Here is a 15,140-nt window from a genome sequence, read left to right as displayed (position 1 = left end):
AAATGCCAATGATATGGACAAGAGAGGCAAACAAAAGTTTTAAAGATTAGATGATCAGTTCAGAAAATCTAATATATGACTAATAGAAATTCCAGAAACATCAGGGCTAAAGAAAGAGAAGAAATTATCAAAGAAATAAAATAATTTTTTGAAGGCCGTCTGAAGTCACAGTGTAATGAGTAGACAAAGACCCCTCTAAAAGCCCACCAGAAGATAAAGAGAGCTTCCTAAAATCCTCCAGAGAGAAAAAAGAGGCTGCAATGGAGGATCAGGTTTCAGAGTGGTACTGGACTTCTCAACAGGTACAATGCAGCAAAATACAGAGTGAAAAATAAATTTCAATTTAGACCTAATAGCCAGTCAAACCATCTGTGGAAGCTCTTCAAAGATGGCTCCCGATGAATTAAACCTCCTAATAATTATACTGTTGGGTAGTCCCTTCCAACGCTGAATGTAGGCTGATCCATGATGCACATCAACCAGTAGAATATCATGGAAATGACACTGTGCCAGTTCTGTGCCTGAACTTTAGGACTACCTAAAGTAGCTGTGCCTAGCAGCTTCCATTTTTCCCTTTTTAGAATGTTTTTACGTGCCTAGGTTTTAGGTGTCTGAGGTGCTACATAAGAAGCCTAGCACTCTGCCTGTAACAGAGTGTAGCCAGAAGGCCCCCCAAAAAGGGATTTGTAATGCAGTCCAGAACTCAGGGTGTCCAGGAAATATTAAAAATATAAGATGTTCTGGAGGATGGGACACATGGAGCAGGGCCATTGAGAGTTGTTCTGCATAGCAACAGTTTTGCAACTAACCTCAGGTGTTGTCATTTAACATATCTATAACTTTTAACTGGTTTCATGAATATGTTAAATAAGTGTGGCCATGCTTTGAGCCAGGGAGATAGGAGTGACTTCCCCCCAGGATGTAACTGGGAAGCAACTCCCCCTGGTTACAGTGCCTGTGTGAGAGCTTGAAGATGATTGGCTCCACACCATGGGCCATGCCTGTCCAGACTCACTATGGCAGCCCAGAAAAGCTGGAAAAATATGGGAGTGCTGGCAGGTGTAGCCAGTTGTGGAAGGAGTTGGAAATGGAGCTGCAGAGGAAGATTGGTGCTGGGATTTAAACCCAGGCGTGACAGCCATGAGAAGGGGAACTTATGCAACTTTGGAGAAAGAGGGAGAACCATATGGCTTTGGGGTTTCCTTTGCCACACAGCTTAGGAAGCTGGAAAGCAAGAAGTAGCGGCAATGCAGAGCTCTCACTAAGCAGTTTGGAGGAATGCAGGACAGACACTGTGGGAAGGAAAGGGGTGAAAGGATTCTTGCTGGTGGGCCAGGAGAAGGTGCCATGTGGGTCTGGACTAAGAACTGGAGATCCCAGTGACACAGCTGATGGTACTGGGGATCCTACCAGTCAAGCATGGGTTACTGGGAAGATCCGGGGGCTGCCTGAGCCATAGACCTCTATGTTCTTTTCTTGAGATATGGTACCCCTGACTGGGCAAAGCAGGGAAGGAAGGACAGTGTGTGTTTGTGGGTGTTTTAAGGGACTTTGGGATTTTAAGGAAGACATTGAGTCACTACTCTAAGTCTGTATAACTTTTAAATAAATTCCTTTCCTTTTTACCAACCTCTGACATTGAGATCTATAATTTTCTGGTGGCAGACAAGGTGAACTTAGTTCAGGGGGACCGTGGGAGGAGGGGGATCCATTTGGTAATAGTATTTTGTCCCTCCCACCCCCCCAACCCACCCCACGGGTTGGTTCTGTAATGTGCTGGACAACACAGGGAGAGAACAGAGACAGACAGACAGACAGAGAGGAGACTTAACATCCCGCTATCCAAGAGGAAACAATACGAGAGGATATGCAAGCTTTTCATATGCATATGCTTACCAAATGTCTACTGGCAACACACTTGCTAACATCCCACTGAGGACAGCAAGTCAAGTGACCAAGGCCAGTGTCAATGAGGGAGGTGACTACACAAAGGCAAATGAGTACCTGAAGTGAAGGGATGGTTCATTGGGGATCACTGATCTAACACAATGGTTGTGATATCAAATGGGATTTCAGCTTTAAAAATGAAATTGAACCCTGACCAGGGTGGCCAGTTTGTTGGCCGTTGTCCCCAGAAAGTGAAAGGTCGCCCGTTTGATTTCCCGGTCAGAGGCGGGGCACGTATCTAGGTTGCAGGTTTGGTCTCCTGGTCAGGGTACATAACAAGAGCAACCAATCAATGTTCTCTCTCTATCTTTTTCCCTCCCTTCCCCGTTCTAAAATAAAGGAATATTTTCAAATGAAATTGAATTATAGAAAATAAGGAGGGTTTATTTCTTACCTGAATTGTGAATCAAAAATAACACCTGCTCTGCTCCTTTTATATCTGAGACTGTATTAATCAGAGTTCTCCAGGGAAACAGAGCCAACAGGGAAGAGGGAGATTTTTTACAAACAAACAAACAAACAAACAAACAAAAACCCAGGAGATTGTTGCAAACATGAAAGTAGCCTAAGAACTGACTTGAGAGCCCTGGCTGGTGTGGCTCAATCAATAGGGTGCCAGCCTGTCAACCAAAGGGTCTGTTGTCAGTTCAATTGTTCAATTCCCAGTCAGGGCACATGCCTGGGTTTCTGGCCAGGGTCCCACTGGGCGGGGGTGGTGCATGAGAGGCAACCACATATTGGTGTTTCTCTCCCTTTCTCCCTCCCTTCCCCTCTCTAAAAATAAATAAATAAATAAAATCTAAAAAAAATTTAAGAAAGAAAGAACTGACTTGAATTTCTCACTAGGATTTTAGGAGAGAGAGGTTTTTTTGTTTTGTTTTGTTTTTTTTAAATAAAGTGTTGGTTTACACAATTATGGAGGCAGAGAAGTCCCAAGATCTGTAGTTGGCAAGCTGCAGACTCAGGAGTGTCAGCGTAAGAAACATCCAAACCTGTAAGAATTTTTATGAGTTTATTTGAGTCAAACTGACAACAGTTGCTGGGAAGCAAAATCTCAATGGATTGAGGAAATGCTCCAGAGAATGGCAGTTCTGCATCCTGCTTTGTACATTACAATTTAAAAAAGGGGGCGTGAGTGAGTCACATGAAATCCATTGGTGATAGATTAGGGAGGTAGGGGAAAGCAAAGCAGGGAAACTTCTGGGACTGGATAAAAAGTAAAATGATACACACATACTTCTTACACATAGATGGGTACAGGATAGTTTAACAGCCAATAACAATGAGAGCATTTGTGGTCTCTGCTCGGGTGCAGTACCTGTGCTTTGACGGGTCAGGGAAAAGGGAAATTATTCTGACATTCCAAAGGCATGTTAGTGTAGATGCAAAAGGGCAATAGATAAGCTTAATTAAGGTGTAGACTGACTTTTGTCAGGGAACATTCTAGCCTAGGACGTGACTACCTACCATAAACCGCTTTTGGTTAATAAGGTTTCATTTCAGACCATCCTTTGTAGTCACTTTAGGTCTCTGAGTTAATAAGGCTGCCACACAGGCCTTGTCTGAGCTTGTCAGGTTTATTATATGGCCCCTTTTTTCCACAATAGCCAATGATGTAGTTCTAGCCCGAAAGCTAGAAGGCTTGTTACCCAAGAAAAGCCATTGTTTGGGGTTGAACCCAAAGGCAGGTAAAACTGGTGTCCTAGCTCAGCAGTCAGGCTGGAGTAGTTCCCTCTCACTTGTGGGAGGGTCAGCTTTTTTGTTCTGTTTAGGCCTCCAGTTGATTGGATGAGGTCCACTCACATTAGGGAGAGCAATCTGCTTTACTCAGTCTACCAATTAAAATTTCAATCTCATCCACCCTGGCTGGTGTGCTTTAGTGGGTTGAGTGTCAGCCAGTGGATTGAAAGGTGACGGGTTTGATTTCCAGTCAGGGCACACGAGGGCCAGGCCCTCAGTTGGGGGCATGCAAGAGGGGCAACTGATATGATGTGTCTCTTTCACATTGCTGTTTCTCTCCTCTTTCTCCCTCCTTCACCCCTCTCTCTAAAAGTAAAAAAAATAAAATCTTTAAAAAACAAAAAAAATTATTCTCATCCAAATATATGCTCACAGACATACCCATAATAATATTTGACCAAATATCTGGGTACCTCATCACCAGTCTAAGTTAACACATAAAATTAATCATTATTGAGACTTTGTCATTAGTCAAAGTTTATATGTTAGATTCTCTCTTCCTTTAGAATGAGTTCTTTCCCAAGAATGGTCTCCAGACTAGTTTATCGGGCCCTCCCCACTGGTTCACCAGACCTGCTTAGACAGGAACGAATCCCAAGGCATACGTAGCTTGGATTTTCTTTACATTATCAATAGTTGTCAGGTGAGCTAAATTCTCAGAGATTAATAATTATACTTCAACTTTCTTACCCTCAAAGTGCTTATGGTCAAGTTGAGACCAAAAAACTGTAACATGAGAAGTTAAATTATAATATTCTTTTTTGGTATACCATAAGTAGTTGCGGTCATTACAACAAATTCACCCTCCTCTGGGAGCTGCCTCCCCCAAAAGACATGTCACTTCTAACCATGTTCATGCTCTGATACTCCTCCCTCCCTGGTCATAGTTGATTGAAGCACAATGGACACCTGACTGAGTTGAGCCAGTCATTTATTTTCTCCTGGGAGTTTTGCATTGAGAGACACCAATGCACAGAACCGTTACAAGCTCAGTAACATTATTGGCAATGGTCTGTGTAATTCCAGCTGCTTAGATTCCATAGGCTGCCCTGGTTACTTTTCTTCTCAATATCTGATTATCAATTTTTTTCTTGGATTTCATGAGATAATTTTGGAATGTTTTCCAATACCATCAAGCAATTTTCAAATTCTCCAACCAACAGGATGTCCTACAAATTTTAATTAAATTCTGATACCTGGAGATAGCATCAGATCCCATGTCTTAAGGGCTCAGTCCCACAAGACTGCCCCCACCTCTGACAACAATCAAAGTCCAGATTGTCACCTGTATTTCTGACTGACTGGCTATAAATCAGAGGTCTTGCAATCCTCTCCTGGGGTTTAATCATTTGTTTGAATGGTTGACAAAGCTCAGGAAAACATTTACATATGTTTACCGGCTTATTATAAAGGATACAGATGAACAGCTAGATGAGTGAGGTCCAGAAGGGTCTGAGCATGAGAGCTTCTGTCCATGTGGGACTGGGGTGGGCCACTCGCCCAGCACATGGGTGCGTTTACCAACCTAGAGGCTCATCAGATCTCATTGTTCAAGACTTTACAGAGCTCCTGCAGCCCATCTTCTTCCTCTCCCTAAAGGCTGGTTGATGGAGCTGAAAGTTCCAGCCTTCTAATCTCTTGGTCTTCCTGCCGACCAGCCCCATTCTAAAATGATTTAGGGAACCCATCCTAAGTTACCTCAGATATATATATAACTCAGATATACTCATAAGGTTAACATAACATGATAACCTAACAACCTTCTGTATTAGATAGGGTTCTCCAGAGAAACAGAACCAGTAGGACATGAATATATACAGAGAGATTTATTATAAAGAATTTCTCATGCAATTGTGGTGGCTTAGCAAGTCTAAAATCTGCAGGGTAGGCCAGTAGGCTATGAACCCAGGGGACAGTTCAAGTCTGAAGGCTTTCTGCTAACAGAATTTCTTCTTGCTTGGGGGAGGTCACTTCAACTGATTGCATGAGGTAACCTGATTTACTCAAAGTCCACCAATCTAAATGTTAGCTTCACCAAAAAAACACCTGCACAAAGAAAGACACCCAGAATAAGGTTTAACCAAAATCTGGGCATCATGGCCCAGCCAAGTTGGCACATAAGAGAAGCCTCAAAGATTCTATTTTTAAGTTGTAGCTATGTCATATCAGTATTGTTACTTTAAAAAAAAAATATATATATATATATACATACATATATCCCTGAATTGTTTAAAACTCTAATGATAGCTGCCAGGAACACTGTTAGGTTCTGTTCTATAAAGATGGGGCCCTTAACTTTGAGATGCTCACAGATTTATTGTTCTGGAGTGGTTCAAGATATCCATAAAAAAAATACAAAACGTATCATGAGGTGATGAATCATTAAGTCCAATTGTTATAGATAATTCTGCATATGGAGACCTTTTTGAGGACTGGGCTGGCCAAAGAAGGTTACACTCTTCTGTCCTGAGAAAAGGTTACCCTGTAATGTTCTTGGGTGATTCTCAAGGCATCCAGGATACAATTTGGCTTGAATTCTACACTTTTAGAGGGGAGCAGCCAAAGACACGTTTGGCAAGGCAGCTTGGCATCAGCCTGGTGAGAACCTTAGATTCCAGAGTTAGGAGCTAAGAGTTTGCCCTACAGTAGTGGGGAAGCCTTTGGAGGTTTTTGTGTAGGATGACTAAAAAAAAAAGTAATCTACCATTTCTGAGTTTTAGGAAGAAGAAATTGTTAAGTGTGAAGACAGAGAGGAAGGGGTAAGGCAGGCTGGGAGGCTGTGTAACTCAGGGTTGTTAGTTGGAAGCGCAAAAGAAAAACTCTGACTAACTTACACAAACAAAAACGATTGAATGTAAATTGTGCACTTCACATTATTGATGGGAAATCTAAAGACCAAGGCTCAGAAAACCCCTCTTGTGGCCCACTGTCTATACACATTCTTCTCCCCAACTTAATCTTCTCCCCAACAAAAATTAATTCTCCAATCTAACACACTTTAAACATTCCTTATACAAATCAAAGTCACTCGCTACCTTCTCCAAAAAAGACAGCCTGAGGCTTCCACAGTCCCTGCCTCCAGCTCCAAGTCCATTGTTTCTGAGACATCCACTTCTAGTTCTGCCCACTCTCATCCTGACAGTTCTGTAGACTAACTTGTAAAGTTACCAATCACCAACACTCCATTTTTAAGGGGTAAGTGAGAAAAAAATGGAACTTTATCTAGATATATAAATATACTCAGGGAAAAACAAAAGGAAATATGGGTAGAGACTACAGTTCTCAATTTCACAACTGATTATAAGGATGCAGCTATTTATGACTTCTACCCTCTCTGCTAGTTCCATGTTTCCTTTGTCTTTAGGTAGAAGTTCAGCTGGCTAGTGCTAATCACCCAGCATGTGTCCAAAATCTCTTTTCAGAAGGATCCAAGCCCTTGGTGGTCCTGTTTATTCAAGAGGTTGAAGGAGTCTTTCATTAGCTTCAGTACTGGACACAGCCATATGAGGATGTACCCCAGGAGGTCCCTTGGGTCCCATCCATATGCCTCTTGACCCATTGTGTAGTCACAATCTTATTTCTTCTTGAAAATTGGGATTAGTGATTTTTGTCAATACTATAATTTCTATTTTTCTCTTTTTATTCACTTCAGAGAAGAGCCCAAAATGGCTACATGGCAATTTGACCCTCAACTGCCAGGCCTACTGGTAGAATCTGTCCTACCAGCAGAGCTCAGAGTTGATGGATGATGTGGTAGGCAGAAAATTTAGGTCTCTAAAAACCTGTGAATACATTAAGTTGCATGGAAAGAGAAATTAAAGTCATAGAAGGCATTAAGGTTGCAAATCAGCTGGCCTGTAATGGGGAGATTATATTGTATTATCCAGAAGGGCCCACTGTAACCACAAGTGGTTACCTTGTAAATGAAAGGAAGAGGCAGGAGAGTCCATGTCAGTGATGAAACATGATAAAGAGTTGACGGGGACTGATGGTGAAGATGGCAGCATGAGCAGACATGGCTTGCCTCTTCACACAACCACATCAAAATTATAACCAAAATATAGAACAACCATTGTAACCAGAAAAGACACTGGCATTCGGGCTTCCTGTCACTACCAAATCCAATAAGCGATGACAGTGATTGAATCTTTTATGGGTGCTTTATTCAGATGGCTGGTGATCTGAGAAGATGGTGGGTTCATACCCTAAAAAAAACATCTTGCCTTTTCTTTCCAGGCCAGACCTTTTATAAGGTGGGGGTGGGTGGATAAACAAGGTGTGGCAAGGGCTTTGAAATTCAGGGAGGATTAGGTGAATGAAGCTGCAGCATTCCAGTTCTGGGCAGTTAGCTCTTCCCAGGGGAGGGTGGTCCTCTGCTCTCTCAGGAACACAAAAGGTCTGGATGTCCCCAGGCAGTAATCTTCTATCAGTGCTCCAGGAGGCTGGCTGTTTTCCCAGAAGCCAGGATGGGCCTTATCTGTAGTTTCTGAAACAAAAGCTTTAGCATACACATTACTTGCTAGACTTGTAACTTTTTACCTTAAGCTAAAATTTTCCAAGTCTTGAGTCCCCTCTCACCATCACTTAGAACTGTCAGAAATCAAGTTGAATGGAAGTCTGACATTTACAGAATTAAAAAAACCACATCCATTCAGACTGGTAGGAGGGGCATAGGTGAAGGGTATATGGGCTGGTCCCATACCCACATGTAGTGGATAGAAATTTGGGAGGGATATCTTGGGAGCAAGGAGTCTCAGCCCCACACAAGACACCCTAGCCCAGTGTTCTAGTGCCAGGAAGATAAGTCCCCACAACTTCTGGCTGCAAAAAACCAGTGGGGATTGAGTTGCTGGAAGAGACTTCTGGAGCCCCTAGCAGTTCCTTTTAAAGAACCCACATACTAACTCATATATTCAGACTCACTTCCTCTGAGCTCCAGCACCAGGGTAGCAGCTTGAAAGGCACCAGTGGCATACAGGGAGACACTGAAGTGTCTGCCATCAAGGTGAGCAGAAGCCATTGTCCCTTTTCTAAACCCTCCCCCCAGATAGCCTACAGGCTGGTGCTATATATCTGACTCCATCAACCTGGTTAGACCAGTCTTGGAGATTCTTAGAGACTCTGCACCACCCAATTTACAGGACCACCAAAACTACTTTCTATATAAATGGCATGTCTTGCCTCAAGCTTTACAATTTACTAAACCCTATCCAACAAGTAACAGCTGGCTTCAGTGAGCCCTAATGGCAGCCAGCTCAGATTCATAGCTTGGCTAAATTTGGGACTCTCCAAGCCCAGCATAAGTAGCAGCCACTTCAGATTGCTTTATAGCTCAGGCAGGGTGCCTTGGGAAAAACACAGGTGGGGGCTGACCTTGGCCTGCATCACTCAGGAAATTCTAGGGCCAGTGCACCAGGTGGATAGCTACAGACCATGCACCACTACTCTGTCCCTGCACAGTAGATCCTCCACCAAGGGCAGAGGTTGGCGGTCAATGGTCACAGACAGTCCTTGCATCTGACTGGCCTGGCCAAATCTGTCCTGTTGATCTGCCAACAGCATACAAGGCTCATCTACAACAGGAAAGTGTACTCGGCCCACACAAAGGGTGCACCTCAAGTATCCAGCTTGGGTGAGAAGAGAAGCTGTGCTACTGGACCCTATAGGACACCTACTATGCTAAACCATGTTACCAAGACATGGAGTCAAAGCAGCTCTACCTAATATATAGAAACAAACACAAGGAGGGTGCCAAAATGAGGAGATGAAGAAACGTGGCCCAGATGAAAGAACAGATCAAAACCTGAGAAAAAGAGTTAAATGAAATGGAAATAAGAAATCTATCAGATGCAGAGTTCAAAACACTGGTTATAAGGATGCTCAAGGAATTTGGTGAGGACCTCAGGAGCATAAAAGAGATCCAGTCAGAAGTAGATATACTAATTGAAATAAAGAACAATTTGCAGGGAAACAACAGTACAGTGGATGAAGCTAAGAATCAAATCAATGATTTGGAACATAAAGAACTAAAGACAACCAATCAGAAGAACAAGAAGAAAAAATAATCCAATAAAATGAGGATAGTATAAGCAGCTTCTAGGACAACTTCAAGAGGTCAAACATTTGCATCATAGGGGTTCCAGAAGGAGAAGAAAAAGAGCAAGAAATTGCAAATTTATTTGATTTGAAAATCACTGTTTAGTGGAAGAAAACTCCCTAATTTGGTGAAGGAAATGTATGTGCACATCCAGGAAGCACAGAGAGTTCCAGACAAGATGGATGCAAAGAGGCCCACTCCAAGAAACATCATAATTGGTATGCCAAAGGTTAAAGATAAAGAGAGAATCTTAAATACTGTAAGAGAGAAGTAGTTAGTTACCTACAGGGGAGTTCCCATAAAACTGTCAGCTGATTTCTCAAAAAAAATTTTACAGAGTAAAAGGGATTGGCAAGAAATCTTTAAAGTCATGAACAGCAGGGACCTACAGCCAAGATTGCTCTGTCCAGTAAAGCTATCATTTAGAATAGAAGAGAAGATAGGGCTTCCCAGACAAGAAGAAACTAAAGGTGTTCACCATCACCAAATCATTATTATATAAAATGTTAAAGGGACTTATTTAAGAAAAAGAAGATCAAAACTATGAATAATAAAATGGCAAAAAATACATATTTATCAGTAATTGAATCTAAAAAGAAACAAATTAAGCAAACAATAACAGAGACAGAATCATGGATCTGGAAACCGTTTTGATGGTTGCCAGATGGGAGGGGGATGGAAGAGAATGGGTGAAGAGGTGAGGGGATTAAGAAGTACAAGTAGGGACTTCGCCAAGATGGAGGCATAGGTGGATGTGCCGTGCCTTCTCACACAACCAAGTTTAGAGACAACTAAATATTAGCAACAGAAAACACAGCCAGAACACAGAAAATTGAACTTTTCGGAAGTCCGTTAACAACAAATTCTTCAGCCTGACCGGTAAGGGGCGAAACCAGCGGCTGGTGATACCGGGTTGCACAGGAAAACTCGGTCAGACGGACTCAGGTGCACAGAATCCAGACGCGTGGAATCCAGGCGCAGGGTTGGACCTAGTGAGCGACTGAGCGAGCGACCAGGCAAGCGACCGTGGGGGAGACAGCGGGGGAAGCGGGGCTGCGTGTTGACTGTGGTCACGCATTTGTGCGCGGGCAGACAGGCGAGGGAGTGGGCGGTTGGACCGGGGCTCGGCGGGTCCCCCCGGCAAGCAGCAGTGTAGGGCGCCGCCACTTCCCTGCTCTGACCCCACCTCCACATACAGCGTCATAACCCAGCGACTCTGAGTGGCCCAGCCCAGGTGAACCACCTAAGGCTCTGCTCCTCACCCAGCAGAGTGAAACAGCAGAGGGGGTTGCCATTTCCCCTCTATGACCACGCCCCCACATACAGCGTCACAACCCAGCAACCTGGGAGTCCAAGGTGCCGCTTCTCACACTTAAAGGGCGCAAACAGACCAAAAATGGCTCAAGAAGAACTCAAAGCCCCAGAGCCTATAGATGTAAGCAATGAAGAAATAGCAAAACTCTCAGACGCACAGTTTAAAACACTGGTGATCAGGATCCTCACAGAACTGGTTGATTATAGCCACAAATTAGACAAATATATGAAGGCGAAACTAATTGAAATGAATGGAATTGCACAGGACACCAATAGCAATGAAAAGCAAACTGGGACTCAAATCAATGGAGTGGACCAGAAGAAAGCAAATAATGGCCAAACAGAAAAGAGTCAAGAAGCAAGAATTCAAACAAATGAGGAGAGTCTTAGGAACCTCCAGGACATCTTTAAACGCTTCAACATCCGAATTATAGGGGTACCAGAAGGGGGAAAGGCACAGCCACCAGTGAAAAACTTATTTGAACAAATAATAAAGGAGAATTTCCACAATCTGGCAAAGGAAATAGACTTCCAGGAAATCCAGGAAGCTCAGAGAGTCCCAAAGAAGTTGGACCCAAGAAGGAACACACCAAGGCACATCATAATTACATTAGCCAAAATTAAAATGAAGGAGAGAATCCTAGAAGCAGCAAGACATAAGGGGACAGTCACCTACAAAGGACTTCCCATCAGACTGTCAGCTGATTTCTCAAAAGAGACCTTACAGGCAAGAAGGGGCTGGAAAGAGGTATTCCAAGTCCTGAAATCCAAAGACCTACAACCAAGATTGCTCTATCCAGCAAAACTTTCATTTAGAATGGAAGGACAGATAAAGTGCTTCTCAGATAAGATCAAATTCAAGGAGCTCATCATCACCAAGCCCTTATTATATGAAATGTTAAAGGGACTTATCTAAGAAAAAGAAGTTAAAGAAACATGAACAGTGAAAGGACAGCAAACTCACAGTTATTAACAACCACACCTAAAATGAAAGCAAACTAAAAGGACAGCTAGATCAGGAGTGGAAACATAGAAATGAAGATCTCAAGGAGGGTTAGCAACAGGGGAATGGGAGAAGGAGAAGGGGGGAGAAGGTACAGAAAATAAGTAGCATAGATGGTAGGTAGAAAATAGATGGGGAGGGCAAGAATAGTATGGGAAATGTAGAAACTAAAGAACTTATGACACATGGACATGAACTAAAGGGGGACTGTGGGGGGGTGGGAACTTATAACACATGGACATGAACTAAAGGGTGGAGGGGAGTGAAGGGGGAAAATGGGACAAGTGTAATAGCATAATCAATAAAATATATTTTAAAAAACTAAAATCTTCTGCATAGCTAAAGAAACCATCATCAAAATAAAAAGGAAACTGACTATATGGGAAAATGTATTTGCCAGCAACACATTGGACAAGGGTTTAAACTCCAAAATATAAAAACATCAGGAAGACAAATAATCCAATTAAAAAATGAGCAAAGGACCAGAATAGACACTTTTCCAAGGAGGACATACAGATGGCCAATAGCCATATGAAAAGATGCTGGACAACTCTAACCATCAGAGAGATGCAAATTAAAACCACAATGAAATATTACTTCACATCTGTCAGAATGGTTATCATTAATAAATCAACAAACAACAAGCGCTGGCGATGATGTGGAGAAAAGGGAACCCTAGTGTACAGTTGGTAGGAATGCAGACTGGTGCAGCCACTGTGGAAAACACTATGGAATTTCCTCAAAAAAACTAAAAATGGAAGTGCATTTGACCCAGCGATTCCACTGCTGGGAACATACCCAAAGAATCCCAAAATAACAATTCTAAAGAGTTCATAACAGTGCTATTTATAATAGCCAAGATTTGGAAATAGCCTAAGTGCCCATCAGTAGATAAATGGCCACAAAAAAACCCCAAAACTGGTACAGCCCTGGCTGGTGTGGCTCAGTGGATTGAATGCCCACCTGGAATCACTGGTAAATATTCCCTGTCAGGGCACATACCTAGGTTGTGGGCTAGGCCTCCAGTAGGGGGAGTGTGAGAGGCAACCACACATTGATATTTCTCTCCCTCTCTTTCTCCCTCCCTTCCTCTCTCTCTGAAAGTAAATAAATACAATCTTTAAAAATAAAACAGAGAAAGCTATATATTCTTAAAAGTTCTATATTTTTATTGTGATGGTAGTTATGTGAGAACATATATACATTTGTCAAAACTCATTGAACTATATACTTAATTGGTAAAATTTTACATGTAAGTTTTACCTCAATAAATTTAATTATTAAAAATCTGCTCTAGCCCTGGCTGGTGTAGCTCAGTGGATTGAGCACAGGCCTGCAAACCAGACAGTCTCGGTCCAATTCCCAGTCAGGGCACATGCCAGGGTTGCAGGCTGGTTCCCTGCAGGCCAGTTCCCAGCAGGGGACCCAGGAAAGGCAACCGTACATTGATGTTTCTCTCCCTCTCTCCTTCCCTTCCCCTCTAAAGAGAAATAAATAAAATCTTTAAAAAAAAAATTTGCCCTGGCTGGTGTAGCTCAGTGGATTGACCGAGGGCCTGCGAATCACATGGTTGCGGTTCGATTCCCAGTTAGGGCACATGCCTGGGTTGCAGGCCAGTTCCCAGCAGGGGACTCACGAGAGGCAACCATACATTGATATTTCTCTCCTTCTCTCCTTCCCTTCCCCTCTAAAGAGAAATAAATAAAATATTGTTTTAATTTTTAAATTAATTAAATTTTTTATTGATTATGCCATTACAGTTGTTCTATTCCCCCCTTCATTCCCCTCCACCCTACCCCCTTCCCCACCATTATTCCCCCTTTAGTTTATGATCACATGTCTCAAGTTCTTTAGATTCTATATTTCCCATGCTATTCTTGCCCCCCCATCTATTTTCTATCTACCATCTATGCTACTTATTTTCTGTACCTTCTCCCCCCTTCTCCTTCTCCCACTCCCCTGTTGCTAACCCTCCTTGAGATCTTCATTTCTATGTTTCCACTCCTGATCTAGCTGTCCTCTCAGTTTGCTTTTGTTTTAGGTGTGGTTGTTAGTAACTGTGAGTTTGCTGTCCTTTCGCTGTTCATCTTTTTCTTCTTTTTCTTAGGTAAGTCCCTTTAACATTTCATATAATAAGGGCTTGGTGATGATGAACTCCTTGAATTTGATCTTATCTGAGAAGTACTTTATCTGTCCTTCCATTCTAAATGAAAGCTTTGCTGGATAGAGCAATCTTGGCTGTAGGTCTTTGGATTTCATGACTTGGAATACCTCTTTCCAGCCCCTTCTTGCCTGTAAGGTCTCTTTTGAGAAATCAGCTGACAGTCTGATGGGAAGTCCTTTGTAGGTGACTGTCCCCTTATCTCTTGCTGCTTCTAGGATTCTCTCCTTCATTTTAATCTTGGCTAGTATAATTATGATGTGCCTTGGTGTGTTTCTTCTTGGGTCCAAGTTCTTTGGGACTCTCTGAGCTTCCTGGATTTCCTGGAAGTCTATTTCCTTTGCCAGATTGTGGAAATTCTCCTTTATTATTTGTTCAAATAAGTTTTCCACTGGTGGCTGTGCCTTTCCCCCTTCTGGTACCCCTATAATTCGGATGTTGAAGCGTTTAAAGATGTCCTGGAGGTTCCTAAGACTCTCCTCATTTGTTTGAATTCTTGCTTCTTCACTCTTTTCTGTTTGGCCATTATTTGCTTTCTTCTGGTCCACTCCATTGATTTGAGTCCCAGTTTCCTTTTCATCGCTATTGGTTTCCTGTGCTATTCCATTCATTTCAACTAGTTTCGCCTTCATATGTTTCTCTAATTTGTGGCTGTAATCAACCAGATTTGTGAGCATCCTGATCACCAGTGTTTTAAACTGTGCATCTCAGAGTTTTGCTTTTTTTTCATCACTTAGATTTATAGGCTTTGGGGCTTTGAGATCTTCTTGAGCCATTTTTGGTCTGTTCTCACCCATTAAGTATGAGGAGCAGAGCCTTGGACTCCCAGGTTGCTGGGTCGTGACGCTGTATGTGGGGGCGTGGTCATAGAGGGGAAA

Source organism: Artibeus jamaicensis, unplaced genomic scaffold (genome assembly GCF_021234435.1).
Source record: "Artibeus jamaicensis isolate MK-2021 breed Jamaican fruit bat unplaced genomic scaffold, CSHL_Jam_final contig_484, whole genome shotgun sequence".
In the NCBI taxonomy this organism is placed as follows: Eukaryota; Metazoa; Chordata; class Mammalia; order Chiroptera; family Phyllostomidae; genus Artibeus; species Artibeus jamaicensis.
This window is presented reverse-complemented; position numbering follows the sequence as displayed.